Source organism: Muntiacus reevesi, chromosome 1, assembly GCF_963930625.1.
Source record: "Muntiacus reevesi chromosome 1, mMunRee1.1, whole genome shotgun sequence".
Lineage (NCBI taxonomy): Eukaryota > Metazoa > Chordata > Mammalia > Artiodactyla > Cervidae > Muntiacus > Muntiacus reevesi.
The window spans coordinates 152475069-152487219 of NC_089249.1; positions in this window are offsets into that span (position 1 = coordinate 152475069).

Below are 12151 nucleotides of genomic sequence, written 5' to 3' on the forward strand. Positions count from 1 at the left end.
TTGCTACATGCAGGATCTTCATTGTGTCATGCTGGATCTTTCATTGTGGTGTGTGGACTCTAGTTGTGGAACAAGGGTTCTGCATCACACTGGCTTCAGTAGTTACAGCATGCTGGTGTAGTTGCCCCATGGCATATGGGATGTAAGTTCCCCAACCAGGGATCAAACCTGTGTCCCTACACTACAGGGCAGATTCTTAACCACTGGACCACGAGGGAAGTCCCTGCAAAAGGAAGTCCCTGCAAAGCTCTTCTTAAGCCTGGAATTCTATGGGCGACAAAGGTCCTGACTAATGATAACTCTTGTGCCCAATAAATGTCTCTCCCTTCTGTCATGTCATATACTGGACACTGAGGACACAGTAATAAACAAGACCTAGTCTCTGTCCTCAAGGTGCTCAAATCTTTGGGGGGGGGAAGGTAGACGACAGCAAAAGAATATGATCAGTACTCATGAAAAGGATCTAGGAACCTACCAGAGCACGGAAGAGGCATCTAGCCCAGTTGTGCAGTCAGAGCAGGCTTCCCAGGAGAGGTACCACTTAACCAGGTCTTTGAAAGACAAATACGAGTTACCTAAATTAAGAGGGGAAGAGAAAGGACTCTAGGTATAGGAAAACGTGTGTGAAGGCACTGGAACATGAAAGCAGATGACATGTTTAGGGGCTACAGCTCTTTGGGGACGAGGCAAAAACTGTATGTATGGGAGGGGAAGGGACAAAGCTGGCAAGGCAGGCTGGGTCAGATCGCACAGGGCGTGCGGAAAGCTGACTGGCTGGAAAAGACCCTGATGCTGGGAGGGATTGGGAGCAGGAGGAGAAGGGGACGACAGAGGGTGAGCTGGCTGGATGGCATCACCGACTCGATGGACATGGGTTTGGGTGGACTCCAGGAGTTGGTGATGGACAGGGAGGCCTGGCGTGCTGCGATTCATGGGGTCGCAAAAAGTCAGACACGACTGAGCGACTGAACTGAACTGAACTGTGGGCAAAGGTAAAGTACTTAAACACTTCATCGTTAATGCTATGTGACATTTGCTTATAACTCTCCCCTGCACAACTGCCTCTTTCTCTTTTTTTTTTTTTGGTGGAGCCATGTGGCTTGTGGTATCTTAGTTCCCCTACCAGATATTGAATGCAAGACCTCAGAAGTGAAAGTGCAGACTCCTAACCACTGAACCACCAGGGAATTCCCACAACTGCTTTTTTTGAAAGCATTTGGTTGCATTTAGAAATCCACAACAATTTACCCAGTCAATCATTTATTCATTCATCAACATGTACTTAGCACCTATTTGTATCAGTTCTTGTATGGAGATGGGAAGCCTCAGGAATTGACTTTTGGGACACACCTTGGAATCTTGTGAACACTTTTAAAAAATTTTGCAAAGTACATAACATAATTTTATTCTGTACATTAAAATTTTTATTTTAGTTTTTAAATTGAAGTATAGTTTATTTATAATGATGTATTAGTTTCTAGTATACAGAAAAGTGATTCAGTTATATATACATGTACCTATTCTTTTTTGTATCTTTTTCCATTATTGTTTATTAGAAGATATTGAATATAGTTCCCTGTGCCAAACAGTAGGACCTTGTTGTTTATCTATTTTATATATAATAGCTTGTATCTGCTAATCCCAAACTCCCAATTCATCCTTTTATCATCCCCTGTCCCTTTTAGCAACCGTAAGTTTTTCTATGTCTGTCAGTCTGTTTCTATTTCAAAAATATGTTCATTTACATAGTATTTAGATTCCATATATGTTATATTATATGGTATTTGTCTTTCTGACTTACTTCATTTAGTCTGATAATCTCCAGGTGCACCCATGTTGCTGCAAATGGCAAGATGTCATTCTTTTTTATGACTGAGTAATATTCCATTGTGTAAATATAGTACATATTCTTAATCCATTTATCTGTAGATGGACATTTAGGTTGCTTCCCTGTCTTGGATATTGTACATAGCATACTATGAAGTTTCGGGTGCATGTATATTTTTAAATTATAGTTTTCACCAGATACATGCCTAGGAGTGGGATTGCTGGATCATATGGTAACTTTATTTTTAGTTTTCTAAGGAACCTCTCTTCTGTTTTCCATAGTGGCTGCACCAACTCACATTCCCACCACAGTAGGAGGATTCCCTTTTCTTGTGAGCATTTTTAGAAGGCACTAGATCTCAGCCCAGAGTTGAAATGACTTATTCTGAAGGCTAATCCCTTCCCTACGCTTGGTGTTGCAACCTGTTGTGTCACTTGGACTCCTCTGAACATGCAGCAATGAACCACTCTGAGGGGCACATCATGGGAATGTCTACTGTCACCAACAGCTGAACAAGTCAGCCTGGGTGGTGGTCAGTGCCTACTGAGCACTGACTCTCATAGAAGACCTCAGCTGGCTAACCATGTCCACTGTCAACCGTAAAGGTTAGATAAGTGTCCTAAATGAGAGCTGTGGGCTGTCATAGTCTGAGCTGGTGCCAAGAGCCTGGAGTGAAGTAGAAAGGGTAGCCCACATAGAGAAAATAGCCCAAAGACTTTAGAGCAGGGGAGTAGGGGTCAGAGTGATTGATTGGTTTGTCTAGTCTGTATGGGGAGTAGTCAGCAGCAGCCAGATGATGCTAAGCTAAGGATGTGGACAGTGTGAAACCACTGGTTTGCAATGTGAGGTGTGGGTGACACAGTTTTAGAAAGACAAGTCCCTTTCATTGCAGGGTTCCAGTGTACTCATCTGTAAAATGAGAGAGTTGAAGATGATCTTCAAATCTTTTCAATGCTTATGTCCTATAAGTCTGATTGACAGTACGTGTGTGTACTCAGTCATGTCTGACTCTTTGCGACCCCATGAACTATAGCCCTACAAACCCTACAGTCCCTGTTCATTCTTTCCAGGCAAGAATACTGAATTAGGCTGCCACTTCCTCCTCCAGGGGATCTTCCCAACCAGGGATCTAACCTGCATCTCTTGAGCTTCTTGCATTGGCAGGCAGATTCTTCACCACTGAGCCACTTGGGAAGCCCCTGATTTACAGCAGTGCTTCTCAAACTTCACTGTGCATTTGAATCACTAGATGGTGGTGGCTTGGTCGATAAACTGTGTCTGACTCTTGAAATCTGCCAGGCCGCTCTGCCCACGGGACTATCCCAGCAAGAATGCTAGAGTGGGTTGCCATTTCACCCTCCAAGGGATCCTCCCGACCCAGCGATCAAACCCCAGCCTCCTGCATTGCAGGCAGATTGTTTACCACTGAGCCAGTGGCAGGTGTTGTTAAAATGAAGATGCTGGTTTAGTTGGTTTGGGTGGAGCTCAAGAGTCTGCATTCCTACGAAGATCTCAAGTGGTGCCAAGGCTTCAGATCACCCTTTCAGTTGCAAGGATAAGGAGATGTTTCCAAACTATAAATTCTATAGGTTGTAGATTATTTGATTTGAAATAGTATCTAATTTTTACAGTGTTTTAAGGTTTGCAAAGAGATATACATTATCTCCTTTACTGCTTTTAGCAATTCTTCTTGAGGAGTAAGATGAGAAGACCACACATTCACGGTTGTGTGAGACATTCTTAAAGCTTAGGTATCAAAGTTAGTCTGTCTTCTTTCAGCATTGTGGTGGAACTGGGATTGTAAATTCCATGTTACAGATTAAGAGACTGGGGATCTGAAAAGGAAACAGATTTAAGTTAAGACCAAACACTATAGAAGAGGCAGAATAGGAATTAGAATAGAAGCCTTCTGATTCCTATTTCAGTGCTATTTCCAGTATATTTCTATGCTTCTCTGGCATCCATTCATTCACTCTACATAGATTTATCATACAGCAACTATATTTCAGACCCATAACACATGTTAATGTGGAGAAAATTACCTTTCAATAACTGGACCAAGTGAAATAAACAAATGCAGGAAGAGAGGAAGGTTTATGGAGGGTGTGACTTATTGGTGAGCTGTCAACTCTAAAGGATTATAAAGGAAAGCCATTTAGACAAGAGAGAGATCATTAATCCCTGACTTTTGTATACATAGTCATCAAATATTTACCAAGCCCTACTCAGCACCACGTCCTGTGTAAGAGTTTGATGACATGGGCATGAATCATACATTTCTTAGTTCACAACTTAGTCTAATAGAACATTTCCAAGTCTAGTAGAAAATCCCTTCCAAGTGCTTTTTCCATCATTTATAATAGCTTCCACTTGCTGAATGCTTAATATGTCCCCATGTTATACTAAGCTTTATACATGATGATAATTATATTAATTAATCCTCAAAAGTTTCATTAGAATGTACATTACATGAGGTCAGAGATTTTTGTCTGTTTTGTTCACTGTTGTATCTGTAGAACCTAGAAGAGTGATTGTCATATAATAGTCACTTCAAGAAAAATGTGTTGAACAAATGAATAAACAACACTGTTATGTAGATAGAACCATTACCTCCATTTCACAGGTAAGTGAACTTAAGAACACGTAGGTTACATGCTTTGCTTGAGGACTCCCAAATAGTACTGGGCAGAATGAAGACACTTTGAGAAGAACTGATAATTGACTCCAAACCCAGTAGTCTTACCCTTTGTATTCTAGTGGTTCTCAAACTTTAGCATACATCAGAATCACTTGGAGAGTTTGTTAAGACATAGATTGCTGGGCCCTGAAGTTTCTGATTCAGGAGATCTGTTGTAGGGTTGGAAAATATTCATTTCTATCAAATTCCTGGGTGATTCCAGTGGTGATGGTCCAGGGATCATACTTTGAAAACCACTACTCTATAACAAACTGCCTCCCAATTTCTCATTTATTCTCATAAGGTAGAGAACAATATCCCAGAGTAGAGAAAAAAATAAGGGCAGATAAGTCCAAGGTCTTACAGGAAGTGTGAGATTCTAAAGTCTTTATCATTCTTGATAAACCTTGCTGCTTCAAATGTTTTATCGGCTTGAGACACAGAGGAAGTCAGAGACAGAGAAGAATGAGGGTGTTTGTTGGGAGGAGGTGAAGATAAAGTTGGAAAAGTTACCATTGAATTTGCTGTCCTGAAGGAAGGGCCCATGGTTCCGTTGTTAACTCACTGTGTGCTCTGGGCCAAACCCCTTCCTCTCTCTGGACCTCCCTCCCTCCTTTTCTCTATAAAGCAGGGGTCTTTCCAGTTCAGCAGCATAGCCGCGGGAGGTTCAAGGATAAGCAGGGAAGCAGAGGTTGCCCGAAGCCTGTGTCTAATCGCTTGTGCTGGCTCCCGATCAGGCAGGTCACACGGAGACTGTGATGTGTAATCACCGCTGCTGAAAAGGAGTCTGAGCAGGGCTGAGACCTGCCTTTCCCCGCGGTCGGTGGGAGAGATGCAGGGAGAACGCCTGCAGACCATGCGGGCACGGGCGTGGGGGCCTGACTGGCCACAGCCAGAGGGGCAGGGTGTCTCTACGGCTAGCCCATCCGATGCGGAGGCACGGACTACTAGTGCCCCCAGACCAACCCCCAGGCCTCCCGCCACCCTCACGAGCTTTCTGCCACCCGCAGCTGCCCGGGTTGCTGACCACTGGCTCCGCTTAAGACACTAGCACCAATCCCAGGCCTTCAAAGTGACCTCACAGCAAACGTGATTGGTCCCGTCTCTCTGCTCGGGCGGGTCCTGTCAGCTCACTGTCAAGTGACCTCTAGGGGAGAATTGGCGGGCTCTGTGACCTTGAAATCACTTTATTTCTCAGAACCTCGTTTATAAAACGGGTATGAAACCTCTGAAATGACCCATATAAGGGAACATGTCTAGTAAAGACATCATCCCCTTAAAATTTTCTTGTATTGTTGTCTGCTTGCAAAAATAATATAGGACTATTACAAAAATAAAAATGTAATATAAATGCTGGACATTCCTTATGCACTACTTATGCATTCTCTTCTTCCCAGCGCATAGTTAACTATTAACAGTTCAGTGTATTTTCTCTCAGGTTTTTTTTTTTCTATGAATATACAGAAGGTTATTTTTTAAGCAAAAATTAAGTCATTTACACAACTTTCTTTTTCACTTAACAATATATTTGAACATTTTCAAAGTTGGTGTGAAAAGACCTATTTCATCTTTTTAAAATGTATACCTTGTAGTTAAAGCTCTTATTCTTGGATATGTGTTGCTTCTATTACAAAAACAGCAGCAGCAACAACAAAAACTGCAGTAAATATTTGTTTACATAAGAATTGCTATAGGATACATTTTTGGAAGTTAAATTTCCAGGTTAAAAATGTAACAACAAATTTTTTTTCCGGCCACATGGCTTGGGGGCTCTTAGTTCCTGGGCCAGGCAGAGAAAGCGCTGAGTCCTAAGTACGGGACCACCAGGGAATTCCCTGTAAGCACATTTGAATAACACCAAAAGTGCAGGCAATAAAAACAAAAATAAACATGTAGAACTACATCAAAATAAAAAGCATATGCACAGCAAAGAAAACAGTCAGCTTAATGAAAAAGCAATCTATGGAATGGGAGGGAATGTTTGCAGACCAAATATCTGATAAAAGGCTAATCTTCCAGATATGTGGGGAACTCCTATATCTCAATAGCAGAAAACTAATAGCATGATCTAAAAATGAACTAGGGACTTGAATGGACATTTCTCTAAATAAGATGTGCAAATGGTTGACAGGCATATGAAAAGATATTTCAAAGGTCTAATCATTAGGAAAATACAAATAAGAATCACAATGAGATATTACCTTCCATTTGTCAGGAGAGCTCTCTCTCTATACATAAAAGGACAACAAGCAATATCAAAGATGTGGAGAAATGGGAATCCTTGCACACTTTTTTTTCCTTGCACATTGTTGATGGGAATGCAAAATGGTGCAGCTACCATAGAAAACAGTATAGAGATTCCTCAAAAATTTAAACATTAAATTACCATTTAATCCAGTGTCCCCACTCCTGGGCATTTATCCAAAAGAGCTGAAATCAGACTCTTGAATAAATATTAGTATCCCAGTGTTCATTGCTTTACTATTCACAGAATTTTGTTTTTGACAAATTCAAACCCCGCATACTGAAAACAAAACAGCAGAAAGACGAGTTTATTGCAAGGCTTTCAACATGCAAGCCAGGAAACTCAAGGCTACAAGGAGCAATGAGTTCTGAGTTGCTCACAGACTATGGAATAAACGTGGAACTTATTTGGTTTCTTCAGCTAATTGGTTGTCTCGAGGTCTTCCTTATTTGGATCAAGGTAGCTGAGTCGGGGGGGGGAAGTCTAGAAATAGTGTGAACAGACTTGGCATTTGAAGATTGGGTGGCGTATTCTGCTGACTTCTGAGAGCTGTAAATTTCTGTAAGTTTAAGTTTTCCTTATGTGCTTGCATTGACCATCTCCATTTTTTCCCTGACATAAGTGATTTTAGTTAGGTTCCACAACAGTAAGTAACTAAGATGTGGAAACAACTAAATGTCATTGACAGGTGAGTGGATATATATAAAAGTATATATATAATATATAAGATCCCCTGGAGAAGGAAATGGCAACCCACTCCAATATCGTTGCCTGGGAAACCCCATGGACAGAGGAGCCTGGTGGGCTACAGTCCATGGGGTTGCAAAGAGTCGGACACAGCTTAGTGACCAAACAACAACAACAACAAATAAATATACATGGGATACAACTCAGCCTTAATGAAGAAGGAAATTCTGCAATATGCTACGACATGGATGACACTTCAGGACATTATGCTAAGTGAAATGAATTAGTTATAGAAAGACAAATACTGCATATTTCCACTTACATGACGTATCTAAAATTGTCAAATTCATACACTCAAACAGAAGAATGATGGTTGCAAGGGGCTAGAAAGAAGGGGAAACTGGGAGCTACTAACCAAGAGGACAAAGTTTGACTTAAGCAAGATTAACAAGCTCTTGGAAATCTTCTGTACAACACTGTACATTGTACCTATAGTCAATGATAATGTATTTGCATTCAAAAATTTGCTAAGAGGGTAGATCTCATTTTAAGTGTCCTTGCTGCTGCTGCTGCTAAGTCGCTTCAGTCGTGTCCGACTCTGTGTGACCCCATAGACGGCAGCCCACCAGGCTCCCCCGTCCCTGGGATTCTCCAGGCAAGAATACTGGAGTGGGTTGCCATTTCCTTCTCCAATGCATGAAAGTGAAAAGTGAAAGTGTAGTCGCTCAGTCCTGTCTGACTCTTAGAGACCCCATGGACTGCAGCCTTCCAGGCTCCTCCACCCATGGGATTTTCCAGGCAAGAGTACTGGAGTGGGGTGCCACTTACTACAAGATAAAATTCAAATAAAAAAAAAAAACAAAGTCACTATAGCATTTACATTCTGACCAGAAATGTATGAGTTCTAGCCTTTTTTCATATCCTTGTAAACACTTGATATATTTGTCTTGTTGATTATAGCCATTCTAGTAATTTTATAGCGTTATGTCATTGTAGATTTTTATTTGCATTTCCCTGTGCTGGGTGTTTTTCTGTGTGCTCATTACCCATCCATGTCTTTGGTGAAATGTGTATTCAAATATATTGCCTATTTTCTTTCTTTAAAAAAATGTATTTATTTATTTGTCTGCCCTGGGTCTTAGTTGCCACATGTGATATCTTCCAGATTTGGCATGGGAATACTTAGTTTCAGCATGTGGGATCTATTAATAGTTCCCCGAACAGGGATTGAAACTGGGCCCCCTGCACTGGAAAATTGGACTCTAAGCCACTGGACTACCACAGAAGTTCCTATTCCCATTTCTTAATAATTATCTTTTTATTGTTGAGCTGTGAGTGCTCTCTATATATTCTGGATACAAGTCTATTGTGGGATGTGCTGTGTGCTTAGTCACTCAGCTGTTAGATGGTTTGCAAATATTTTCTCCCACCATCCAAAAATATTGAAGCACATTTTAAACGTTAATAGATATTGCCAAATTAATCTCTAAGGAGGAGGTATCAATCTATTATTTCCAACAGCAGTGTATGGGAATGCTGGTTTCTCAGCACCCTCACAAATATAGGATGCCAATTTCTGTTGATCTAAAGATTAAAAAATACCACTGTTTTAACTTTGCCTTCCTTTAATCATTAGGAGGAGCATTTCACCATATAATTACTAACAAGTGCTTTTCATCTTCTAAAAGTTGTATGCTCTTATTGAAATCTTGCTTTCTTCAATTCTGCACCCCTTGGGCCCTAGTTATTATTAAACATCCAGGGAATGTTTGTTGAACAAATGAAGTGTAATTTTGTAAAGAATAAATTAGATACTCAGCTATAAAAAGGAAGGAAATTGGATTATTCGCAGAGACGCGGATGGACCTAGAGACTGTCATACAGAATGAAATAAGTCAGAAAGAGAAAAACAAATATCATACATTAACACAAATATGTGGATCCTAGAAAAATGGTATAGGTGATCTTATTTGTAAAACAAAAGTAGAGACACTGATGTAGAGAACAAATGTAGGGATATCAAGGGGAAAAGGAGGGTGGTGGGAAATTTGGGAGGTTGGGATTGATATACATATGCTATTGATACTATGTATAAAATAAATAACTAATGAGAACCTATCGTATAGCACAGGGAACTCTACTCAGTGCTCTTCGGTGACCTAAATGGGAAGGAAAAAAGAGGGGATATATGTATATGTAGAGCTCATTCATTTTGCTGTACAGTAGATATTAACAACATTATAAAGCAACTATACTCCAATAAAAATTAACTTTAAAAAAAGGAATCTGTGAACTTTAAAAAAATATGATAGGATGTGTGACATGCCTAACATGTTGTATTAGTCACTCAGTCATGTCCAACTCTTTGCAACCCCATGGACTGTAGCCTGCCAGCCTCCTCTGTCCATGGGATTCTCCAGGCAAGAATACTGGAGTGGGTTGCCATTTCCTTCTCCAGTGAATCTTCTTGACCCAGGAATCGAACCCGGGTCTCTCACATTGCAGGCAGATTCTTTACTGTCTGAGCCACCAGGGATATTATAAGCATCCAATAAATGTTAATTATAATAAAAATAATATAATAAAAAGAGTAAATGATAATTAATACTTTAGAGATAATATCTCTTAAGAACTTAAACTCAAAATTAATATTAGTAGTTGAATTTAAATTTATAGTCAGGAAGTGAGCACTATAATGCTCTTGAATTCTTTCCTACAGGGTCTGAGATGGTTTCTCCTGATCCTCTCACTGTGTGTTTTAAGATAAATCACTTAACTTCTCAGGCCTTCAATTTCTTTTTCTTTGCAACAGTCTACAAGCTATATCATGCTTATCAAAAAGGGTTTTTAGGTGGAAAACATGAGATTAACTTGCAGTTAGCACATATTCATGAATCACTTGAATAATTAAAATAAATAATTTTTCAAAGTAAATGCAAACATTTATAAGAATAGAGGGGAATAAAACTACACACATAAGGACAGGACTGAAAAAAGGAAGCAGGTTGCTCTTTTGATGACCTTAAAAGTCTTTTAAAAATATGACTTCGTACTTGGCCCAGCCTCTCTTCCATCTTTTACCCAAATATCTATCGCCCTCTGCTGCTCAGGTTGTCTCATTTCAATGCAGTTCAACTCTGCAAATAAGATTAAGGGAAAAGTATTACATGTTTGGACTTCCCTGGTGGCTCAGACATTAAAAAATCCACCTGCAATGTGGGAGAACCTGGGTTCAATCCTTGGGTTGGGAAGATCCCCTGGAGGAGGGCATGGCAAACCACTCCAGTATTCTTGCCTGAAGAATCCCATGGACAGAGAGCCTGGAGGCTATGGTCATTGAGTCGCAAAGAGGCAGACACGACTGAGCGACTAAGCACAGCACAGCACATTATATATTTGTGACCCAGTCCCTGACTTTGGTTATCTACATCACCCTCACCAAGCCCTGCTCTATTTTTGATTCTGTGACCAGCCCAAGGGACACAGAGCTCACATTAAGACGGGGGACACAGACTTTCATGTCTTTTTGGACTTAACAAACATTTCTAGAACAGGAACAATTCTGTGCTAAGCATACTGCATATATGAAATTTTACTCCTGTTGACAGCCATACAGGGGATCTGCATTTAGAGATGAGGAATGAGGCTCACAAATGTAACTAGCTCAAGGACACAGTTTTGTATACATAGGACATAGATTCTGACTGAGATCTGTCTGCCCCTCAATACCAGTCATCTCCTATTACATTATATCAGAATAAACCAAGTAGGATGGAAAACTGAAGTGGGAGGATCTAAATCTACTTTGGGAATGTATGGTTGTTGCATCAGAGACTTCACAGAGGAGAAGTTCTCTGATTTGAGAAGGGTAGTCAAAGCATCATGAGCAATAGTAAACAGGGACACAGATCTGGGACGGATTCAGAGAACAGAAAGCTGAGTGTGGTAAAGGGAAGGGAGGCAGTAGATGAGGTTCTAGTCAAGGAAGGTGAACTCATAGTCAAAGGTCAGTACATGTCTATACTGAGAGATCTTTGAAGGTGATCAGGGGTTTGAGAAACCACTAGTAAATGTGGCATAGCAACTGGAATATGATATGCTATGAATGTTGTATTATGGAATTGAATGTAAAATCATATTGGGATCTCCTTGGTAGTCCAATGGTTAAGACTTTGCACTCCCAGTGCATGCGGCACAAGTTCCATCTCTGGCTGGGGAACTAAGAGTCCACACTCTGCCTGGTGTGGCCAAATTAAAAAAAAAAAATCCTATGAATTTTTAAAACAAAACTGGGATTTCAAAGACATTTCCCATGTGCAGTAAGCTGCTATTCAATAAGGAAGCGGTCGGAAGTAGTCCACTCTGATTGCTTTAGGGATAGATTAATAGCTATAGGTGATGGGAAACCTCGGATTGAGCTCCACTGAAGGCTCTAGACAGGGACTGACTGGGACTCAAAGATGAATAGGAACTATGTTTGGACAGCTTTCAGTCTAGGCTTTATGAAACCAATGATTCTGAGCAGGAGAAAAATAAAAAACCAGCTGAAGTTCCTCTCCTCTTTTCCATATCTTTGACATGTCCCTCTTGTATCTCATTCTTTTATTTAAAAAAAAATTTACGGCACAGCAACACTCCCTTCCTATGTGACCTTGGGCAAATTGCTTAACCTCTCTATGCCTCCACTTCTTAATTGGTGAAATGAGGATAATAA